This window comes from Zea mays, chromosome 5, assembly GCF_902167145.1.
Source record: "Zea mays cultivar B73 chromosome 5, Zm-B73-REFERENCE-NAM-5.0, whole genome shotgun sequence".
NCBI lineage: Eukaryota > Viridiplantae > Streptophyta > Magnoliopsida > Poales > Poaceae > Zea > Zea mays.
Window position 1 is genome coordinate 53,856,172 of NC_050100.1, and position 24,178 is coordinate 53,880,349.

General features: G+C 48.3%; 1 pseudogene; it reads left to right on the plus strand.

The window, feature by feature from the left end:
• Positions 1-15,385: 15,385 nt before the first annotated feature.
• On the plus strand, positions 15,386-17,097 carry LOC103626356 (uncharacterized; annotated as a pseudogene).
• The last annotated feature ends 7,081 nt before the right edge of the window (positions 17,098-24,178 follow it).

The window sequence follows — 24,178 nt, forward strand, 5'->3', positions numbered from 1 at the left end:
GCACGGGAGAGGAGTCGCTGGCCGCCAGGGTGGGATGCACACGACCGCTAGGGCAAGAGAGGAGCACTAAGTGCGGCACGAGGATGGAACACGGGAGTTAGGGTTGATTACTTGAGTTGGGTCTGTAAGACTGTAATTCTGCTGGGACTTAGACACTTGCTAGTCGAATACGGTCCATACGTATGGGTGAAGACCCATGGAAAAAGCCCATATCTATGCAAACCCATCTACACCCATGGGTATCAACCATTTTGACCTGCAATACAAAATAAACCCATCCAACCCGTTCACAATTAAACCCAACACAACCCACCAAAAAACTCATTTCTTAAACCCACCTAAAATATTGTAGACCTAAATACGAATGGGTAAGACCCATGGATGTCCATGTCTATACAAACCCATCTACATCCATGGGTATCAATCATTTTGACCCGCAATACAAAATAAACCCACCCAACTCAACCCGTTCACAATTAAAACCCATCACAACCCACCAAAACAAATCCATTTCTTAAACCCACCTAAAATAATCGTTTACTCCCACCCCATTTGCAGCCCTAGTTCAACCCCAATCCATATTGATACCAAGGGTATTGAGTCGGTTTTAATCCCCAGTAAGGCTTTGTTTGGATATTCCAGTATTGACCTCAATCCACATGTGTTGAGGTGAATTGGGGTGTAAATTATTTTAAGTTACACTCTAATCCACCTCAATACATGTGGATTGGAGTCAATACTAGAGTAACCAAACTAGGCCTAAGTCAAAATCCCTCTCAATCCATATCAGTCCCCTTCAATCCATATGAAATGGAAATAACTGAACAAGCCCTTGTATGGATGGAGCTATAGTGAAAGGGAATTAGGCTTACACCTATTTTCCTAATTGATTTTGGTGGTTGAATTGCCCAACACAAATAGTTAGACTAACTAGTTTGCTCTAGTATATAAGTTATACAGGTGTCAAAGGTTCACATTTAGCCAATAAAAAGACCAAGCATTGGGTTCAACAAAGAGAGCAAGGGAAAACCGAAGGCACCTCTGGTCTGGCGCACCGGACTGTCCGGTGTGCCACCGGACAGTGTCCGGTGCACCAGAGGACTCTAAGTCAAACTCGTCACCTTCGGGAAAATCCAGAGGCGCTCCGCTATAATTCACCGGACTGTCCGGTGTACACCGGACAGTGTCCGGTGCTACAAGGAAGAGCGGCTCTGGAACTTGCCAACTTCGGGAATTCGCAACGGCTAGTCCGCTATAATTCACCGGACATGTCCATTGTCACACCGGACTGTCCGGTGTGACAACGAAGCAACGGATACTTCGGCGCCAACGGCTACCTGCAGCGCATTGAATGAGCGCCAGCGCGCGCAGAAGTCAGGCACGCCCATACTGGCGCACCGGACACTCTACAGTACATGTCCGGTGCGCCACCGGACATCCAGGCGGGCCCAGAAGACAGAGCTCCAACGGTCGGAACCCAACGGCTTTGGTGACGTGGCTAGCACACCGTACATGTCCGGTGTGCACCGGACTGTCCGGTGCACCATGCGACAGACAGCCCCACCAAACGACTAGTTTGGTGGTTGGGGCTATAAATACCCCCAACCACCCACCATTCATTGCATCCAAGTTTTCACACTTCCAACTACTTACAAGAGCTCTAGCATTCAATTCTAGACACACCCAAGTGATCAAATCCTCTCCAAACTCCACACAACGCCCTAGTGATTAGTGAGAGAGATTTGCTTGTGTTCCTTCGAGCTCTTGCGCTTGGATTGCTTTCTTCTTTCTTTGATTCTTCATTGTGATCAAACTCACTTGTAATTGAGGCAAGAGACACCAATCTTGTGGTGGTCCTTGTAGGAACTTTGTGTTCCAAGTGATTGAGAAGAGAAAGCTCACTCGGTCCGAGGGACCGTTTGAGAGAGGGAAAGGGTTGAAAGAGACCCGGTCTTTGTGACCACCTCAACGGGGAGTAGGTTTGCGAGAACCGAACCTCGGTAAAACAAATCCGCGTGTCACACTCTTTATTTGCTTGCGATTTGCTTTGCACCCTCTCTCTCGCGGACTCGATTATATTTCTAACGCTAACCCGGCTTGTAGTTGTGATTATTTTTGAGAAATTCAGTTTCGCCCTATTCACCCCCCCTCTAGGCGACTTTCAATTGGTATCAGAGGCCGGTGCTTCATTAGAGCCTAACCGCTCGAAGTGATGTCGGGAGAACTCGCCAAGAAGGAGATGGAGACCGGCGACAAGCCCGCTACAAGTCACGGGAAGGCTTCATCGGAAGAGTCCCGCAACAAGGAAAAGAAGAGGGAGAAGAAGGAGAAGAAGACTTCTTCTCACAAGTCGCATCGGAGTGGCGACAAAATAAAGAAAATGAGGAAGGTGGTCTACTACGAGACCGACACTTCATCGCCATCTACCTCCGTCTCCGACGCGCCCTCCATAACTTCTAAGCGCCATGAGCGCAAGAAGTTTAGTAAGATCCCCTTACATTATCCTCGTACCTCTAGACATACTCCATTACTTTCCGTTCCATTAGGCAAACCGCCAACCTTTGACGGTGAAGATTATGCTAGGTGGAGTGATTTAATGAAATTTCATCTAACCTCACTCCACAAAAGTATATGGAATGTTGTTGAGTTTGGAGCACAGGTACCATCCGTAGGGGATGAGGATTATGATGAGGACGAAGTGGCCCAAATTGAGCACTTCAACTCCCAAGCCACAACAATACTCCTCGCCTCTCTAAGTCGGGAGGAGTACAACAAGGTGTAAGGATTGAAGAGCGCCAAGGAAGTTTGGGACGTGCTCAAGACCACACACGAGGGTGATGAACTCACCAAAATCACCAAGCGGGAAACGATCGAGGGGGAGCTCGGTCGCTTCCGCCTTCGCCAAGGGGAGGAGCCACAAGACATGTACAACCGGCTCAAAACCTTGGTGAACCAAGTGCGCAACCTCGGGAGCAAAAAGTGGGATGACCACGAGGTGGTTAAGGTTATTCTAAGATCTCTTATTTTCCTTAACCCTACTCAAGTTCAATTAATTCGTGGCAACCCAAGATATACACTAATGACTCCCGAGGAAGTAATCGGAAATTTTGTGAGCTTTGAATTTATGATCAAGGGCTCACGGAAGATCAACGAGCTTGACGGCCCCTCCACGTCTGAAGCTCAACCGGTTGCATTCAAGGCGACGGAGGAGAAGAAGGAGGAGTCTACACCAAGTAGACAATCAATCGACGCCTCCAAGCTCGACAATGAGGAGATGGCGCTTGTCATCAAAAGCTTTCGCCAAATCCTCAAGCAATGGAGGGGGAAGGATTACAAGCCCCGCTCCAAGAAGGTTTGCTACAAGTGTGGTAAGCCCGGTCACTTTATAGCTAAATGTCCTATTTCCAGTGACAGGGGCGATGACAAGAAGGGGAGAAGAAAGGAGAAGAAGAGATACTACAAGAAGAAGGGCGGCGATGCCCATGTTTGTCGGGAGTGGGACTCCGACGAAAGCTCTAGCGACTCCTCTGACGACGAGGACGCCGCCAACATCGCCGTCACCAAGGGACTTCTCTTCCCCAACGTCGGCCACAAGTGCCTCATGGCAAAGGACGGCAAAAAGAAGAAGGTTAAATCTAAATCCTCCACTAGATATGAATCCTCTAGTGATGAAAATGCTAGTGATGAAAATGCTAGTGATGAGGAAGATAACTTGCGCACTCTTTTTGCCAACTTAAACATGCAACAAAAAGAAAAGTTAAATGAATTGATTAGTGCCATCCATGAGAAGGATGATCTCTTGGACTCCCAAGAGGACTTTCTAATCAAGGAAAACAAAAAGCATGTTAAAGTTAAAAATGCTTATGCTCTAGAAGTTGAAAAATGTGAGAAATTATCTAGTGAGCTAAGCACTTGCCATGAGACTATAGACAACCTTAGAAATGAGAATGCTAATTTATTAGCTAGGGTTGATTCTATTGCTAGTAATGTTTCAATTCCCAATCTTAGAAATGATAATGATGATTTACTTGCTAAGATTGAAGAATTAAACATATCTCTTGTTAGCCTTAGGAAGGAAAATGAAAAATTGATTGCTAAGGCTAAAGATTTTGATGTTTGCAATATTACAATTTCCGATCTTAGAGATAAGAATGATATATTGCGTGCTAAGATTGTTGAACTTAATTCTTGCAAACCCTCTACATCTACCGTAGAACATACTACCATTTGTACTAGATGTAGAGATGTTAACATTGATGCTATACATGATCACATGGTCTTAATTAAACAACAAAATGATCATATAGCAAAACTAGATGCTAAAATTGCCGAGCATAACTTAGAAAATGAAAAATTCAAATTTGCTAGAAGTATGCTCTATAGTGGGAGACGCCCTGGCATTAAGGATGGCATTGGTTTCCAACAGGGAGGCAATGTCAAACTTAATGCCCCTCCTAAGAAATTGTCCAACTTTGTTAAGGGCAAGGCTCCCATGCCTCAGGATAACGAGGGTTACATTTTATACCCTGCCGGTTATCCCGAGGACAAAATTAGAAGAATTCACTCTAGGAAGTCTCACTCTGGCCCTAATCATGCTTTCATGTATAAGGGTGAGACATCTAGCTTTAGGCAACCAACCCGTGCTAAGTTGCCTAAGAAGAAAACTCCTAGTGCATCAAATGACCATGACATCTCATTTAAAACTTTTGATGCATCTTATGTTTTGACTAACAAATCCGGCAAGGTAGTTGCCAAGTATGTTGGGAGCAAACACAAGGGATCAAAGACTTGTGTTTGGGTACCCAAAGTTCTTGTTTCTAATGCCAAAGGACCCAAAACCATTTGGGTACCTAAAGTCAAGAACTAAACATGTTTTGTAGGTTTATGCATCCGGGGGCTCAAGCTAGGTAATCGACAGCGGGTGCACAAACCACATGACAGGGGAGAAGAAGATGTTCTCCTCCTATGAGAAAAACCAAGATTCCCAACGAGCTATTACATTCGGGGATGGAAATCAAGGTTTGGTCAAAGGTCTTGGTAAAATAGCTATTTCTCCTGACCATTCTATTTCCAATGTTTTTCTTGTAGATTCATTAGATTACAATTTGCTTTCTGTATCTCAATTATGCAAAATGGGCTACAACTGTTTATTCACTGATGTAGGTGTCACTGTCTTTAGAAGAAGTGATGATTCGATAGCATTTAAGGGTGTGTTAGAGGGTCAGCTATACTTAGTAGATTTTGATAGAGCTGAACTCGACACATGCTTAATTGCTAAGACTAACATGGGTTGGCTCTGGCACCGCCGACTAGCCCATGTTGGGATGAAGAATCTTCACAAGCTTCTAAAGGGAGAACACATTTTAGGACTAACAAATGTTCATTTTGAGAAAGACAGGATTTGTAGCGCATGCCAAGCAGGAAAGCAAGTTGGTATCCATCATCCACACAAGAACATCATGACGACTGACAGGCAACTGGAGCTCCTACACATGGATCTATTCGGACCGATTGCCTACGTAAGCATCGGCGGGAGTAAGTACTGTCTAGTTATTGTGGATGATTATTCTCGCTTCACTTGGGTGTTCTTTTTGCAGGAAAAATCTCATACCCAAGAAACATTAAAGGGATTCTTGAGACGGGCTCAAAATGAGTTCGGCTTAAGGATCAAGAAAATCAGAAGCGACAACGGGACGGAGTTCAAGAACTCACAAATTGAAGGCTTCCTTGAGGAGGAGGGCATCAAGCATGAGTTCTCTTCTCCCTACACCCCGCAAGAAAATGGTGTAGTGGAGAGGAAGAATAGAACTCTATTAGACATGGCAAGAACCATGCTTGATGAGTACAAGACTTCGGATCGGTTTTGGGCCGAGGCAGTCAACACCGCCTGCTACGCCATCAACCGGTTATATCTTCACCGAATCCTCAAGAAGACATCCTATGAACTCCTAACCGGTAAAAAGCTCAATATTTCATATTTTAGAGTCTTTGGTAGCAAATGCTTTATTCTTGTTAAAAGAGGAAAAAATCTAAATTTGCTCCTAAGACAGTAGAAGGCTTTTTACTAGGATATGATTCAAACACAAGGGCATATAGAGTCTTTAACAAGTCCTCTGGACAAGTTGAAGTTTCTTGTGACGTTGTGTTTGATGAGACTAACGGCTCTCAAGTAGAGCAAGTTGATCTTGATGAGATAGGTGATGAAGAGGCTCCGTGCATCGCGCTAAGGAACATGTCCATTGGGGATGTGTGTCCTAAGGAATCCGAAGAGCCTCCAAATGCACAAGATCAACCATCCTCCTCCACTCAAGCATCTCCACCAACTCAAAATGAGGATGAAGCTCAAGTTGATGAAGTAGAAGATCAAGCAAATGAGCCACCTCAAGATGACGACAATGATCAAGGGGGAGATGCAAATGATCAAGACAAGGAGGATGAAGAACAAAGGCCGCCACACCCAAGAGTCCACCAAGCAATCCAACGAGATCACCCCGTCGACACCATCCTCGGCAACATTCATAAGGGGGTAACTACTAGATCTCGTGTTGCACATTTTTGTGAACATTACTCGTTTGTTTCCTCTATTGAGCCACACAGGATAGAGGAAGCACTTCAAGATTCGGATTGGGTGGTGGCAATGCAAGAGGAGCTCAACAACTTCACGAGGAATGAGGTATGGCATTTAGTTCCACGTCCTAATCAAAATGTTGTAGGAACCAAATGGGTCTTCCGCAACAAGCAAGATGAGCATGGTGTGGTGACAAGGAACAAAGCTCGACTTGTGGCCAAGGGATACTCCCAAGTCGAAGGTTTGGATTTCGGTGAAACCTATGCACCCGTAGCTAGGCTTGAGTCAATTCGAATATTATTAGCCTATGCTACTTACCATGGCTTTAAGCTTTACCAAATGGACGTGAAAAGTGCCTTCCTCAATGGACCAATCAAAGAAGAGGTCTATGTTGAGCAACCTCCCGGCTTTGAAGACAGTGAGTATCCTAACCATGTCTATAAGCTCTCTAAGGCGCTTTATGGGCTCAAGCAAGCCCCAAGAGCATGGTATGAATGCCTTAGAGATTTTCTTATCACTAATGGCTTCAAATTTGGAAAGGCCAATCCTACACTCTTTACTAAAACTCTTGAAAATGACTTGTTTGTATGCCAAATTTATGTTGATGATATTATATTTGGGTCTACTAACGAGTCTACATGTGAAGAATTTAGTAGGATCATGACACAAAAGTTCGAGATGTCTATGATGGGGGAGTTAAAATATTTCTTAGGATTTCAAGTAAAGCAACTCCAAGAAGGCACCTTCCTAAGCCAAACGAAGTATACTCAAGATATTCTAGCCAAGTTTGGAATGAAGGATGCCAAACCCATCAAGACACCCATGGGAACCAATGGGCATCTCGACCTCGACGAGGGAGGTAAATCCGTCGATCAAAAGGTATACCGGTCGATGATAGGTTCTTTACTATATTTATGTGCATCTCGACCAGATATTATGCTTTCTGTATGCATGTGTGCAAGATTCCAAGCCGACCCTAAGGAAGCTCACCTTACGGCCGTAAAACGAATCTTGAGATATTTAGTTTATACTCCTAAGTTTGGGCTTTGGTATCCTAGGGGATCCACATTTGATTTGATTGGTTATTCGGATGCCGATTGGGCAGTGTGTAAAATCAATAGAAAGAGCACATCGAGGACTTGCCAATTCTTGGGAAGATCCTTGGTGTCTTGGGCTTCAAAGAAGCAAAATTCTGTAGCTCTTTCTACCATCGAGGCCGAGTACATTGCCGCAGGACATTGTTGCGCGCAACTACTTTGGATGAGGCAAACCCTTAGGGACTATGGTTACAAATTAACCAAAGTTCCTCTTCTATGTGATAATGAGAGTGCAATCCGCATGGCGGATAATCCCGTTGAGCATAGCCGCACTAAACACATAGCCATTCGGTATCACTTTTTAAGGGATCACCAACAAAAGGGAGATATCGAGATTTCATACATTAATACTAAAGATCAATTAGCCGATATCTTTACCAAGCCTCTTGATGAACAAACCTTTAACAAACTTAGGCATGAGCTAAATATTCTTGATTCTAGGAACTTCTTTTGTTGATTTGCACACATAGCTCCTTTATATACCTTTGATCATGTCTCTCTCATATGCTATGACTAATGTGTTTTCAAGTCTATTTCAAACCAAGTCATAGGTGTATTGAAAGGGAATTGGAGTCTTCGGCGAAGACAAAGGCTTCCACTCCGTAACTCATCCTTCGCCATCACTCCAAACATCTCTCCATCTTTGGGGAGAAAAGGACTCCGTTCTTTGGTATAATCTTCACTCATTTATTTATGACCAAAGGGGGAGAGAGTATTTCTAAGGGCTCTAATGACTCCGTTTTTGGCGATTCATGCCAAAGGGGGAGAAAGTATTAGCCCAAAGCAAAAGGACCGCCCCACCACCTAATTTTAAAAAGAGTTTTTCAATTGATATGATTCTCAATTGATAAATTTAAAATTGGTATCTTATTATGTTCAAAAAGGGGAGAAAGTAGCTTTTCAAAATTGATATATCAAAACCCTCTTGAACACTAAGAGGAGAATGTTATTTAGGGGGAGTTTTGTTTAGTCAAAGGAAAAGCATTTGAAACAGGGGGAGAAAATTTCAAATCTTGAAGATGCTTTGCAAAATCTTATTCATTTACCTTTGACTATTTGCAAAAGAACTTTGAAAAGGATTTACAAAAGAATTTGCAAAAACAAAACACGTGGTGCAAGCATGGTCCAAAATGTTAAAAACAAAGAAACAATCCATGCTATCTTATGAGTAGTTATATTGGCTCAATTTCAAGCAATCTTTGCACTTACATTATGCAAGCTAGTTCAATTATGTACTTCTATACTTGCTTTGGTTTGTGTTGGCATCAATCACCAAAAAGGGGGAGATTGAAAGGGAATTAGGCTTACACCTATTTTCCTAATTGATTTTGGTGGTTGAATTGCCCAACACAAATAGTTAGACTAACTAGTTTGCTCTAGTATATAAGTTATACAGGTGCCAAAGGTTCACATTTAGCCAATAAAAAGACCAAGCATTGGGTTCAACAAAGAGAGCAAGGGACAACCGAAGGCACCTCTGGTCTGGCGCACCGGACTGTCCGGTGCACCAGAGGACTCCAAGTCAAACTCGTCACCTTCGGGAAAATCCAGAGGCGCTCCGCTATAATTCACCGGACTGTCCGGTGTACACCGGACAGTGTCCGGTGCTCCAAGGAAGAGCGGCTTTGGAACTCGCCAGCTTCGGGAATTCGCAACGGCTAGTCCGCTATAATTCACCGGACATGTCCGGTGTACACCGGACTGTCCGGTGTGACAACGAAGCAACGGATACTTCGGCGCCAACGGCTACCTGCAGCGCATTGAATGCGTGCCAGCGCGCGCAGAAGTCAGGCACGCCCATACTGGCGCACCGGACACTCTACAGTACATGTCCGGTGCGCCACCGGACATCCAGGCGGGCCCAGAAGACAGAGCTCCAACGGTCGGAACCCAACGGCTTTGGTGATGTGGCTGGCGCACCGGACATGTCCGGTGTGCACCGGACTGTCCGGTGCACCATGCGACAGACAGCCCCACCAAACGACTAGTTTGGTGGTTGGGGCTATAAATACCCCCAACCACCCACCATTCATTGCATCCAAGTTTTCACACTTCCAACTACTTACAAGAGCTCTAGCATTCAATTCTAGACACACCCAAGTGATCAAATCCTCTCCAAACTCCACACAACGCCCTAGTGATTAGTGAGAGAGATTTGCTTGTGTTCCTTCGAGCTCTTGCGCTTGGATTGCTTTCTTCTTTCTTTGATTCTTCATTGCGATCAAACTCACTTGTAATTGAGGCAAGAGACACCAATCTTGTGGTGGTCCTTGTAGGAACTTTGTGTTCCAAGTGATTGAGAAGAGAAAGCTCACTCGGTCCGAGGGACCGTTTGAGAGAGGGAAAGGGTTGAAAGAGACCCGGTCTTTGTGACCACCTCAACGGGGAGTAGGTTTGCGAGAACCGAACCTCGGTAAAACAAATCCGCGTGTCACACTCTTTATTTGCTTGCGATTTGCTTCGCACCCTCTCTCTCGCGGACTCGATTATATTTCTAACGCTAACCCGGCTTGTAGTTGTGATTATTTTTGAGAAATTCAGTTTCGCCCTATTCACCCCCCCTCTAGGCGACTTTCATATAGGAGGCGCCTGGTGCAGGCGGGGGGATGAGTGCAACCAAATACTGACTACAGTTCTGGCTAGTGGCAGAGCCAGGTAAAAATTGGAGTCTATAGGCACAGGTGGAAGTTCAGGCTCGATCGTCGCTGTTTATGGCGGCGCCCATAAACCTAACAATAGTGGGGAACGTTGCTCCGCAGCATTAGTGATCATCATTGTAAACTTCCCAATTGAAAGGTGGGTGAATATGCTCTACAAGATTTTTTCACAAAACTAAGCACTTAAAACAACACAACTCAACAAATAGGAAAATCACGGCCTAGCTGATCCCTAATGTTGGCCCGTTTCAAGTTTGCTTGTCCGACATGACAGTGCCAACCCTAGGGCTTGTATGTTTCAGTTTTTTCTGACGAGCTTTTCTAAGAATCTGATTGTGAGGAGAATCTGAGTATTACGGTGATTATGTGCGAAGGAAGATGTAGTCAACATGGTTTATGATCTAGAAAGTAACATATTTCTACTAACACGAAGACTTGACCAATTCTGTGTTCATGTTGATTTTGGACGGTTTTCATCAAAGCGATTCTCACAAAAGCGGCTGAAAAGCTAGGCGTTTGGCAGTCCACAACAGCTTTTGTCGGCCAGAAGCTAGAAAAAAGCTAAAACAAACACCACCCTAGTCTGTCGGGTTGCTATGGCGGCCTAGTCGGCTTTGACCAGAGCACATGCCAAAGTGGGTCAACGATGTCTTGCTTAAATGCTTGGGCCCAGGTGATGCTATATTAGCCATGGCCGAAGTACATGAGGGGATTTGTGGTACCCATCAATCGGCTCCAAAGATGAAGTGATTATTATGAAGATCTGGCTTCTATTGGTCTAACATGATAGCTGATTGTTTCAAGTACTACAAAGGATGCCAAGTATGTTAGAAATTCGGTGACTTACAGTTGATCCCCGTAGCCGAATTACATCCTATCATTAAACCTTGGCCTTTTCAGAGGATGGGGGTTGAACTTTATAGGAGAGATTCATCCTTCATCATCAAAAGGGCATCGATTCGTGTTAGTTGCCATTGACTACTTTATCAAATGGACTGAAGTCGTTGTTATGAAGAACATGACACAGGGAGGTAATTGAGTTTATAACTAAGCATATTATTCATAGATTCGGCATTCCCCAGACTTTTACCACAGACCGGGTGGCTTCTTTTATGTCAAAGGAGGTACGTGAGTTTGCTGAATTATATAGAATTAAATTGCTCAATTCATCTCCATATTATGCTCAGGCTAATGGACAGGCCGAGTCTAGTAATAAAACATTGATTAGTCTGATAAAAAAGAAGATATCTGATCATCCTAAGCATTGGCATAAGATTTTGTCCGAAGCTTTATGGGCTCATAGAATATCTAAAGACCGTGCTACTAAAGTATCTCCGTTTGAGCTTGTCTATGGGTAGGAAGCAGTGTTGCCTGTAGAGATAAGTTTAAATGCTGTCAGGTTCGTCATGCAAAAATGATCTAATTGTCGGTGATTATCATAATTCAATGATGGACAATATTGATGAAGTGACCGACAAGAGAGTGACAGCTTTAGGAGAAATACAAAAGGAAAAGATCATGGTCGCCAAAGCTTACAACAAGAAGGTCAAGGCTAAATCGTTCCAGGTAGGGGACCTGGTAGGGAAGACCGTCTTACCTCTAAGGAGCAAAGACCGGAAGTTTGGGAAGTGGTCGCCAAGCTCGGAGGGCCCTTACAAGGTCACACATGTGATCTTCGGTAACGCCTATTTGTTGCAAACATTACAATACTTGTCCAAGGCGTTAAACGGGCGTTTCCTCAAGCAGTACCATCCTAGTATGTGGCAAGATGCCTAAGAAAATCGATGTGATCATATCGAGTTAGTTGTTTTTGGTTCGCTCAGTCATGCCAAAAGGCAGGGGGCATATTGAAAGTCGCCTAGAGGGGGGGGGGGGTGAATAGGGCGAATTTGAAATTTATAAACTTAAGCACAACTACAAGCCGGGTTAGCGTTAGAAATATAAACGAGTCCGAGAGAGAGGGCGCAAAACAAATCGTGAGCAAATAAAGAGCGAGACACGATGATTTGTTTTACCGAGGTTCGGTTCTTGTAAACCTACTCCCCGTTGAGGTGGTCACAAAGACCGGGTCTCTTTCAACCCTTTCCCTCTCTCAAACGGTCACTTAGACCGAGTGAGCTTCTCTTCTCAAACAAACGGAACACAAAGTTCCCGCAAGGACCACCACACAATTGGTGTCTCTTGCTGTGGTTACAATTGAGTTTGATCACAAGAAGAATGAGAAAGAAAAGAAGCGATCCAAGCGCAAGAGCTCAAATGAACACAAATATCACTCTCTCACTAGTCGCTATTGATTGGAGTTGTCTTTGGACTTGGGAGAGGATTTGATCTCTTTGGAGTGTCTAGAATTGAATGCTATAGCTCTTGTAATGGGTTGAAGGTGGAAAACTTGGATACAATTGAATGTGGGGTGGTTGGGGTATTTATAGCCCCAACCACCAAAAATGGCCGTTGGAAGTGTGCTGTCGCATGGCGCACCGGACAGTCCGGTGTGCCACCGGACACTGTCCGGTGCGCCAGCCACGTCAGCCAGCCGTTGGGGTTTGACCGTTGGAGCTCTGACTTGTGGGGGCCTCTGGGCTGTCCGGTGGTGCACCGGACAGGTCCTGTAGACTGTCCGGTGCGCCTCCCGCGCGTGCTCTGACTCTGGCGCGCACTGTAGCGCATTTAATGTGGTTGCAGTCGACCGTTGCGCACGAAGTAGCCATTGCTCCGCTGGCACACCGGACAGTCCGGTGTGGTACCGGACACTGTCCGGTGCTTCACCGGACAGTCCGGTGAATTATAGCGGAGCGGCCTCCCATTTTCCCGAAGGTGAGGAGTTCAGCTTCGAGTGCCCTGGTGCACCGGACACTGTCCGGTGGCACACCGGACAGTCCGGTGCGCCAGACCAGGGTGCCTTTGGGTTGTCTTTTGCTCACTTTATTTGAATCCTTCCTTGGTCCTTTTATTGGCTTATTGTGAACCTTTGGCACCTGTAAATCTTATAGACTAGAGCAAACTAGTTAGTCCAATTATTTGTATTGGGCAATTCAACCACCAAAATCAATTAGGAAAAAGGTGTAAGCCTAATTCCATTTCACATATGTTGAGCACCAAAAATAGATGGGCAGACGGTCCAACCCTGAGGCCGGACGGTCCGCGCGCGCAGAATCAGTTAGGGTTCCGACTTTCTTGCATGATTTGTTAGCTAAATCTGTGGGATTAATTCAGAAGAAGGCTTGTAACGGGTCGAGACCTCCCCCTATATATATGAAGGGCTACGACCGATTGAGGACGAACAATTGATCAATCAATCAATATACATCTCGTTTTTACCTTATGCATTAGGAGTAGTTCTAGTTTAGCCCTAGTTTAGCCTTTTTCTACCTCAAATCTTCACCTCTCTTCGGCTCTACGTCGACTAGAAACGTCTTAGGTGGCCTGTCGATTCCAAGACAAAGCCTAGGATCTCTCATCTCCGACGGGGTCCCTCTCGGGAGCGAGATCTAGGCGCTGCCGGCGAACTTCGTCGTCTCTGCACACGCGCGGACCGTCCGGCCTCCTGACGCGGACCGTCCGGCTCGTCAGGCAGGAACATCAGCCCTGCGCCAGGTCATGGACCGTTCGGCCCCTGGCCGCAGACCGTCTGCGCCTCCGCAGAGAGCACTGCTGCCGATTCTCATCGCAATGATTGGCGCCCGGATCGGCGACAACAGAAGGATCACAATATTACAAAATTTGTATTATATTGTTGCATTAGGTCAGTAGTAGAAAAAACCATCCAACTACATGGTGCAGACTACAGACTTCCCTACAAATGTCTCAAAAGCATTCAATTTGCACCTTTGACCAGCTAAAACTGATAAACAATTTACACTTAATCGACATTTCTCACCCAACTGTTTTTTTTTCTTAATTCTCAAATCTCGACATATGTAGAAGAATCATCAGAAAAAGGTTTCTTTTCAAAAAAAAGAAGTGGATAAGTTAGCAAAGATGAAGTGACGGCAACACATTACTATAGAGGAAGAGCCCGCCGAAGCCGCCAATCCCAGCCTCCCAGGTGCCATCCTAACAACAACCACATATCATTATGAAGGTGGAACTAAATAATCAAAAGAAAAATAGATTGATGGTATATCCGTTAATAGTGGTTGTAAACTGCAATAGATAGCACCTACAAGTTTACAAGGATACATCAGTACTGATACAAAGCAGCATATTAAAAAATAGCACTGGTGGTGAAATGATGGAAGATCTGTGCACGCAACAAAGGGGAGTTCCTCTGTGTCGAAAATTTGGCACGGGTCCAACTTGGTTTCTACTCCGCGCGGCCCACTCGCTTTTCTCTGCGCCACAGCCCAGCTCCGGCCGAACGCGGCCGTCCCTCCACGCCCGTTGCACTGGGGCTCCTGCCGCGCGGGCCCGCCCGACAAGCCACCATACGCCACACTCGCTCCCTGCGTGTGGGCCATTCTCGTCAGGATCATCTTCCCTGCGCGCGCGACGGAACAAACCCCGGGCAATCCACCCGGGCAATCCAATCCAGGTTGTTTGGATTTCGCCCGAATATCTCGACCCTGTAACAAACCGGGCCCTCCATAAATACGTAGCCGCACGCAGACATCGTTCCGTACCACCACGCAACCCCCCGTATACGCCACCACAACGTCAAGGTAAAATAGCGCGCCGCCGCGGGAGTTCTCCGTCTGCACCACTGTTCTAGCCGAGAAAAGCAACGTAGAAGCTTCGGTATACACCCTGGGTGCTTGGGAGGGCATCGTCAAGCAAGGGCTCGGTCGGCGTTAGCTGGAATTGCTCACCGGCGTGTTTCCTCTGCCGCGGATCCGCCACACGGCGGGCCAGGGCATTGGGCAGGGGACAGAGCCGCTCGCGTCCCGCAGAGATCGGCAACAGAAACGATTCAGCGTCAGGCTGTTGAACTGCAGAGGAGAAGATCAAGTTTCTCGGCTAGATTAGATTGTAACCAACAGAGGCGATTCAGCCTTCCTTTCACTCTGATCCGTCCACCTGATCGACCGGATCTAAGTTCCCCAAAACACCAAACGACCAAAATTGCAATGGAGAACCAAACGACGGCGGCGGCGGCGGCGGCGGAGGACCATATCAGCAAGCTGCCGGACGACGTTCTCGTCCACATCCTCTCCCTGTGCCCTTACTATACTCTCATGAGAACGGTTTCGGTTTCAACATCGTGGCAGCGCCTCCTCACCCAACAACTCCCAGACCTGACCTTCTGCTTGTCGTTGCCTGTGCACAAGGATCCGTCCATGAAAACACCGAGCGAGGAGCGCGTCCAGAGCATGGCGCGGACGCTCCGCCGCCGGTGCCACGGCACAGCAGCAGACTACACCATCAAGAATCTTCGTCTGGTCTACAGAAAGGACGTGGCCATGGAATCCCGGTACGCAGACGAGTTCATCGCGCTCGCCAACGCCACGAAGCTGAATCTCATCCCCCACATTGGCAAGGAGTCCTTGTCCTGCTCAGTTGACGCGGACGCCGGCGACTGGTCCGTCGAGCTGCCGCCCGCTACGGTCGAGTTGGATGTGCAGCCGTTCAGCTTCGCCGTGAGGCCGCCGCGCATCCACGGCCCCGGCCTCAACGCCCTTCGGTCCTTGACGCTTGGGGACGTGGTGGTTCGCGAGGACTTCCCGCTCGTCGTCACCGTGTTCCCGTCGCTGGAGGACCTGCATATCAAAGGCTGCATCCTCACTGTCAGCATGACCATCTCGTCGGACACCATGCCTCGCCTCAAACACCTCCGCTTCACCGAGGTCAGCGTGACGGCGGATGACACCAAAGCCGCCATCACCGTGCTCGCCGATGACCTGAGGACTCTCCGCATGTCATGCCGGCGATGTAGCTATACTGAATCGCCATCGAAGCCGCTCATGTTCATGTGCGACGGGGACGGCATGGCCGCATTCACCAAATACTCATTGGTCCGCTTACGCGCACCCAAGCTGGCGGTGTTCGAGTGGCGATGCTGCTACGCTGACGAGGTGTGCGTCGACGCCGTGGGTCGCCTCTCCAACGTCGCGATCGAGATCGCCGCCGGTAGGACACGGACGAGGGCTCCATAGGCATGGAACCTAAGTTTGTGACAGTACAACAACGTGACAAACTTATGACCGACATCCTTCGAGGGCTTATGCCAGGGCTGCAGCCGCGCACCTGGAAAGATGTCACGAGGTATGTATGTATGCTTAACTTTGAATTCATGGACTGTTATTTAATTTGTTGTTTGACTTTACTTAATGGATATCTACATATACAAATTCAATCAAGCCATGTGTTTTGATCCAAATTGTTGGAACCCTAAATTGTTCTACTGAATAATGCGTGCCAGTAAAAGGGTCCAGCGAGCTAGCATCCATGGACCATTGCTTATAATATATATCTAACCCATATCGAATTTGTATAAACTATATCCGTCATTATTGTTTTGGTCTAAGAATCTAAATAGCCTTGAATCTTGTCTTTTAAATAATGAAATAGTTTCAATCTAGACATATATGTGCTTGAGCAATGCTTTGAACAAGACTAACATGTATGATGATATAAATCATTTTCCTTCCATTTTACAGGCAATGCATGCAACGTGATGAGAGGTGGTTGTGCTTTGAAGTCACCGATGGTTACCCTGCTCTACCGAATGAATTAAAGCACTAACAGCCGGAGATACGCGTGACGCATCAACTTCAAGTTTGTCGAGTGCTAGAAATAGTTACTATACAATCTTTATTTTTGTTGGATGGCCAAATAATATTAGAAGTGAGTATCCAGTTAGATAAATTTAATTTCGACCTAAATCGTTGTAATCGAGTTGCTCATTCCTGTGGACTGAAATGTCGAGGTTTTTTTTCTTTCCTTTTAATTTCACGATGACATCAATTCCTTTTTTTCTGTTTCATTAAAAACACGTTTTGCTCACCAGTTAAGCCGGTTAAATATTAATCTTGTAACATCCGGGTATATATATGGATGGATGGACATGCATGCGGTGCGCTTAGAGCATATCGAGTAGTTTCTCTCCAGGAAAAAACCTAAATTTAATTTACTGTGTTTGTAACAAAAATCATTCTACAATAGTCTTGTAAAACCCAAAATTGGTAATACAAAAAAAAATAAAAATAAAATAAAATAAAATAATAAAATAAAATAATAAAATAAAGAAATAAAAGTATCTATAATAGTGTTTTTAGAATATTTGAAACCTTGGAAATTTATCATGACCTTTCCTCTTCATAAACAACTAGGATCGTGCCCGTGCGTTGCAACGGTTTTCATATATCTCATGGTAGACCTTTAATAATGATGCATGTTTAAATTTCAAGGACTTGACATCTACAACTCTTACAAATTTGTACAGTTAGTTTACATTTTCTTTTTTGGTGGGGGGACAATTTTGTTTAGAGTCTAGGGTATTTTTGCTTCAGTGCTCAAATCTCCCAGGAATTGCACTGAAGCATAAATATCCTAGACTCTAAACAAAATTGTCCCCCCACCAAAAAAGAAAATGTAAACTAACTGTACAAATTTGTAAGAGTTGTAGATGTTTGTTTATTGAATGTATTAACAATCGAATACGACCGGGTTGCCAGTTGAGCGCCATCAGGTTGATAATCTCCATAATACGATTGTCCTAGGCTCGAAGCAGTTGTATCTGCTGGTGTTGTCAACCTGCAATGACGTGCAATCAACAATAATCAATCAATGTTCATCTGCCTTGATTAATTAAGAAAGAACTCATGAGAGTCATAATTATTATTGGGACTAAACATATATCCATAATGATATGTATGCATGGCAAGTAGTGTTCTAATTGCCTTGCCTGTAGGTCCAGGAAGAAGGTCAGGTCATGAGGGTCTCCTCCATCTTGTCAGTCAGGGAGACGCAGGTCACGGCCATCAGCTGCAACACCCACCCTTAGCAATCCTCGATGCAGATGTTGCCGCTGGAACCTAAAATGTTTAGACGCTTGCTCAAGTGTTGGAACTTTCTCTCTGGTGCAAGGTGATCCAACGGGGGTGTGAAGTGACGTTAATAGGGTTCACGCGCAAGATGGCAATAGCTCTGTTAATCTAGCCTCTCACGGGCACTGTGCGGGGTATTTATAGGTATCTGAGCGCCCAGCGTCTTGTGTTAAGGACGCATGTGCCCTCAGACACCTAGGTTATCCCCAGAATATTCCCATAAAGCATGGTTACAGACTGTAATTACAGGGATGCCTTTACAAATTAGGCACGTAACACGCAGCGGCCACGCAGGGCCCGTTACAATGGGCCGGATCACATGTGGGCCTCCAAGCTGGACGAGGCCGCACGGTGGGATGACCTCGTCGCAGGCCTTCGTCTGATGTCGTATGGGGCGAAGGGTGTCCCCGCCCGTTTTGTCTCCGTTGGACCAACGACTGCAGCGAAGGCCTCGAGCGAAGGGTGGCGTCTTTGCCTTCGCCCCAACATTTGCCCTCCGAGGGACCAGTTCGAATAAGTCATCTGGTGCCGAAGACGTCGCTAGATGGCGGAGACGCTGCCCTCGCTCGAAGTGGTTCCGCGGGGGTTTTTGACATGACCGTTGATTGACACCGTACTGTTGGACTTCGGGTTTCCCGAAGCGCCGCGTCCTGTGTATAAAAGGGGCCGGGGCGGGGGTCGGCGCATTTTGAACTTCACTTTCCACGCTCCGTGAAAACCCTAGCCACCTTTTCCACCGTCTTGCTGCTCGTCTGCCCTCCTTGCTCTTGTTCGCCGGAGATCTGGCTCGAGTGAAGCAGACCGCCCGCCGCCGCCGACGGTACGTAGCGATGCCGACCTCTTCTTCTTCTGCTGCCGCTACGCCGCCGGCCGATGCGTCGTCTGAGGAAACGCTGAGTACTTTGGCGGCGGAGGAGTTGCGCGCCGGCGATACGGTGGATTTTGGTGTGTCGCGGATGTCGTCGGTCCGCGTGCAAGATATGCAACGGCTGGGTTACTTTGGCGGCGGAGTCGCTCGTGTCCCGGGGACGGAGGAAGTCCCCGAGCCCGAAGGCGAGTTGGTTGTGTTCGAGGCGTTCTTCGCCGCCGGTCTCCGCCTGCCTGCGCACCGATTTGTTGGAGAAGTCCTGCGCAGATTTAACGTTCAGATCCATCAGCTGACTCCGAATGCCGTGGTGGCTCTGTCGAAGTATGTCTGGGCGACGACTTCGTACGGCGGACAGCCATCAGTCGAAGTCTTTGCGAAGTACTATTGCCTGCACTGGCAGAAGAGGATGATTGGAGATGAAGTTGCCCAGTTTGGGTCCTGTACGTTTACGCCGAAGACCGGCAAGACCACGATGGAGGTAGTCGAGTTGGTTCCTTGCGCCCGCAACAAGTGGGGCAATTGGAATGAGTTTTGGTTCTACGTCGCGGAGGGTACCGTCGAAGACCAGTAGGGGCTCCCCGTGTCCGAGATGTGCTCGCATTTTTACTCAGCGTACCCGCCCTTTGAAGTGGTGGAGGAGGATGCAGACGAAGGGGCCCTTCGGTGCGCCGCCGGCCTGAGCAGTGGGCGCGATTTGGTTGAAGAATTTGTGGCGTACGGGGTATGGCCTTTGGCGCATGGCTGGGCATTGGGCGAAGTGTGCCCTCGCCAGATGCCTTCCCATGGTGGCAAGCTGGTGCGAAGTCCTGCCTTCGCGCTGGATCTGCAAAGCCGCGATCCGGCCGCCTTTGTGCGTGAGGCGGAGGATGGGGCGGTGCGGATCGTTGGTCGGTACATGCCGAGGACAGAGGGCCAGCGTAGCTGGGATATCCGCGGGTCGAATGACCATTTGAACAGGGTTTTTGAATTGAATCGACTGCCATATAACGGTTATCCCGGCCAAGACGATGTGGACCGTCGCGGGAAGAAACCGGTGGTAGAGTCTGGAGACGACCCTGCGCCGGCGGCCGCCCCGTCCTCTAAGAAGAGGAAACTATGTACTGCTATGGGAGGACTTGGGGTTTCCGATGGTTTTGCTAGAGAATTGATGAGGACATGCGCGGCCCCGGGGGGAAGGATGTCTTCGCCCGAGCTCCGGGAGTCTTCGGCACAGATGCTGAGGGTTACCGGGGGTTGGTGGCCTAGGAATGTTCATATCCCCCGCGCGGCCGGCGAAGACTTTTTTACATCTCGCATGGTTCGTGAATGGAAAGTGTTTCCTTACGGGCAGAATATTGCTGTTGTTGTGTCGGCAGTGATGGACAAGGATCGCCAGGGAGCTGCACAGAAGCGCCAGGAGGTCGTCAGGCTTCATGAAGCCAGGCCGAAGAGGCAGCGAGGGGCTGCGAAGGCTGCTGCCCTCGGTGGAGGCAAGCCGCCGTCGGCCGTCCCTGCATCTAGCAAGGCGCCGGAGGCTGCGGCTGTCGTAGGTGGTTCCAAATCTGCGAAGGCTGTGCCGACGTCCAGCAGGGTGCCGGAGGTCGCGAAGGCGGCCCGTGGGTTGCCGTCGCCGGGCAAGCGCGTCGCCGACTTCGCCACCGATATTAGTGTGGACGACTATCTTGGTGGTAAGCCGTTGGCTCGATTTTTTTTGTAATTCGTTGATACGTCGCAGGGTCGGACGAAGGCCAACTTGTTATTGTTGCGCCTGCCGCGGCGACCACGGCGGCTGCCGTAGTGCCAAAGGCGAAGGGCGGTGCTCTTAGTGCCGGCGGCGAGATGCCGGCACTCGCTGCTGTCAGGGACGAGGCGGGCGCTGTGTCCCGCTGGCTGAAGGAGATGAAGGAGGCACTAAGTCAGGTACGTTGAGCTAGACTTCGGGGGTTTTTTTAGATCGGCTTCGTTGGGGCCGCAGTCTTACGTGTGTTTTACAGGCGGCTGACTTCGTAGACCGTGCGGCGTCGGGGGCCCTCACGGCAGTTGTGTCTGCCGAAGTCGAGAGACTTCGGATGCAACATGCTGACGCCGTCCGGGAAAAATCGGCCGCCGACAGTAAGTGCCGCAAGCTGGCGGACAAGGTGGCCACGCTGGAGGGGGAGAAGACTGACCTCCGGCGCCAACTGGCGGAGGAGAGGAGGGAGGCCAATGAGGCCCTCGCCAAGGCGCAGGCTGCGCTGGCGGAGGCCGATTTGGCACGGGTGGAGGGCAGTCTTACCAAGGAGCGCGCCGAGCAGTTAGAGGAGCGGCTCAGCGCCCTGCAGAGCCGTGTGGAGAGGGCCGAGGCCGCGACGCGCACGGAGGCTGAGCGGACGCGCAAACAGCTTATGGATTCATACCATGAGCTGGGCGCGCGGACCGCTGACTTCGAAGTGCCGGACCGAGAGCCCGGACTTCGCTGCCTAGAGTGGGTACAGGAGGAGTTGCAGGCACTCCCCACTATCGTGGAGGGGTTTATGTCTTATGCCTCCCTGGTCACCTGCGAGGGGGCGATGAACGTGCTCTCTCGCGAAGGGTGCCGACACTATGAGGTCTTCGACCAAGCTGATGAGGATTTCGAGCGAGATATCTACAATGTTGAGGACCCTATAGTGAAGGAATCCGCCGGAGCCATCTACGACCGGATGTGGGGCCCGCACGGTCGAGAGGTGGTCAGGGAGCGGGCCGAGACAGCGAGGGCTCAGGTAGCGTTTGGCTTTTGTTTGATGTTTGTTGGATGTGGGCTATGTATGGGTTTGCTGAATTTGTGTGCTGTGTCTCAGGCGGCGCGTGGCGAGAGGGTGGATGACTTTGGGGCATTGAACAGCGCGCTGCCTGACCCAGAGTCGAACCCGGCGGAGGCTGTGTCCGAGGTCGCCCTGGAGCCCGGCGGAGGCCCGCCCCCAGAGACCGCCGAAGGCGCTCCTGATGCCCCCGTAGCCGCTGCGCCAAGGGTTGAGGATCCTGCGACGGTGGCGGCGGAGGCGACAGCGGAGGCGACGGCGGAGGCTCCCGCGATGGCTGGGTCTTCGCAGGTGGCGTAGTGGGTGTGGGTAGTTAGGGAATTTTGGATATGTTGCTGAATTTTGGTTGCTGCGCAGGTTCAAGATTTTGGGCCTGCGCACGCAACCGCCACTACTAATTTTTTGGCGGCTTCGACCGTGGATGATGGTAATAAATCGGATGGGTTTGTATCTGAGTTTTCTGATTTTGCTGACTCTGGGAGTTCGGTTGAGTGGACTGAGGAGTCGTCGGAGGAGGATTTGGACTACTTTGCGGCCTTGGATGTGGCAGCGGCGGAGGCTTCACCGCACGCTGCGGATACAGAAGACGTGCCTAGTGCGAGTACTGGGCGCAGGCGGCGAAGGGCGGTTGCGAAGCGTAGAGTGAGTGGGGCGGAGGGCGGTCGGCTTCGTGTGAGTAGGGCTGGCCGGCAGGAACTGTTGTCCTTGCCAGCCGCTGTGAGCACAGGTGAGGGGAATTGCGAAGTCTTTTTGCGAGTGAGGAGCTTAGTATAATGTTATTTAACTATAGGGAGATGGGAATTATTCCGAAGGTTGAGCCGATGTAGAGTGTGATGCCCTCGCTTGTACATGTGTAAAGGCTTGTATGATGAAGTTGTGTGCCCTCGCACATTCGGCTATGCTCGCGAAGGCGTTATGTACTTGGTCAGGTGTATTTGTTATGCTGGACTGGTGCGCATATAGTCGGTCTTGGCGCGGACAGTTTGGTGTGGTCGTTTTTGCTTTTGTTACGCTTCGTCCGGCTGTGCCCTCGGGCAACTTCTGCGCGGATAGTCTTCGCAGTAGACTTCGGTTTTTCGCACTTGTTGTGCTAGTCCGGCTGCACCCTTAGGCGACTTCTGCGCGGATAGTCTTCGCGGTAGACTTCGGTTTTTCGCACTTGTTGTGCTAGTCCGGCTGCACCCTTAGGCGACTTCTGTTAGAAATATGCCCTAGAGATAATCATAGAGATGAGCATATTTCTTTGTATCCATGATATATATATTGCTTAATTGAATATCCATGGAAGGCACCTTGTATTGATTAGCAATTATGTGAATTGTTTGTGAGATTCTTTACTTATATGGTTATTCTAAATGATGTCCCTAGTCAGAGTCGATGACTAGCACATGTATTAGTTGATGACTACATTTCACAAGTCATGAACATGGAGATGTTAAATTAATAATGTGGGCGCATGTATGACATGAGGCTGGACCGACCCAACGTGAGATATTGTAATATAGTTCTCTTCTTGCAACATGAATACTGTATCCTTAGACCTGAGATTGTCGCATGTTCTCAAGATGTGAATTGACTTACTTAGGGACTATCAAACGCTATCCCGTAACTGGGTAATTATAAAGGTAGTTTTGGGTTTGTCAGGAAGCATGCTATGAGGCATGGTCAGTCAAGATGGAATTTGTCCCTCTCTTTGTGAGAGAGATATCTCTGGGCCCCTCGAGTGATTGGATCAAGAAATGCATGGCCGTGCTAGGGTTAAGAGTTAACCATTGAAAGGATTCCAATTCACAGTATCGAGAAAGAGAGGTCAGCTTAGAGCCAGACCAAATATCGTGAGACAAAGGGAACAGCATGTACTTAATGTCGCAATGGTTCGTCTGATATGATCTTTACGTACACATAGGAGTTGACATGTCTTGCTAGAGGCCGCTGTCAATTATTGGGCCAAGTAAGAGTACTCGGGCTATGTCTATTTGTACGTGAACCTATAGGGTCACACACTTAAGGGGAAGGAAGCCTAATTCGGATTAGATCCGAAATTAGACTGGGCTTTAGGGTTAATGATGGGCCTCGGCATCAGAAGCCCACCATAACGCCTATATAATGAGGGGCGGGGGCGCGGTTAAAGATAACCTAATTCGCCACCAGCGAACTAACAGCCGCCGCCCACCTCTCGCCCTCGCCAAGCCGCCGTCGCGAACCTAGCAGTTCGGTACGCGGCGCTTCCTCCCTGTACGTGTGGAT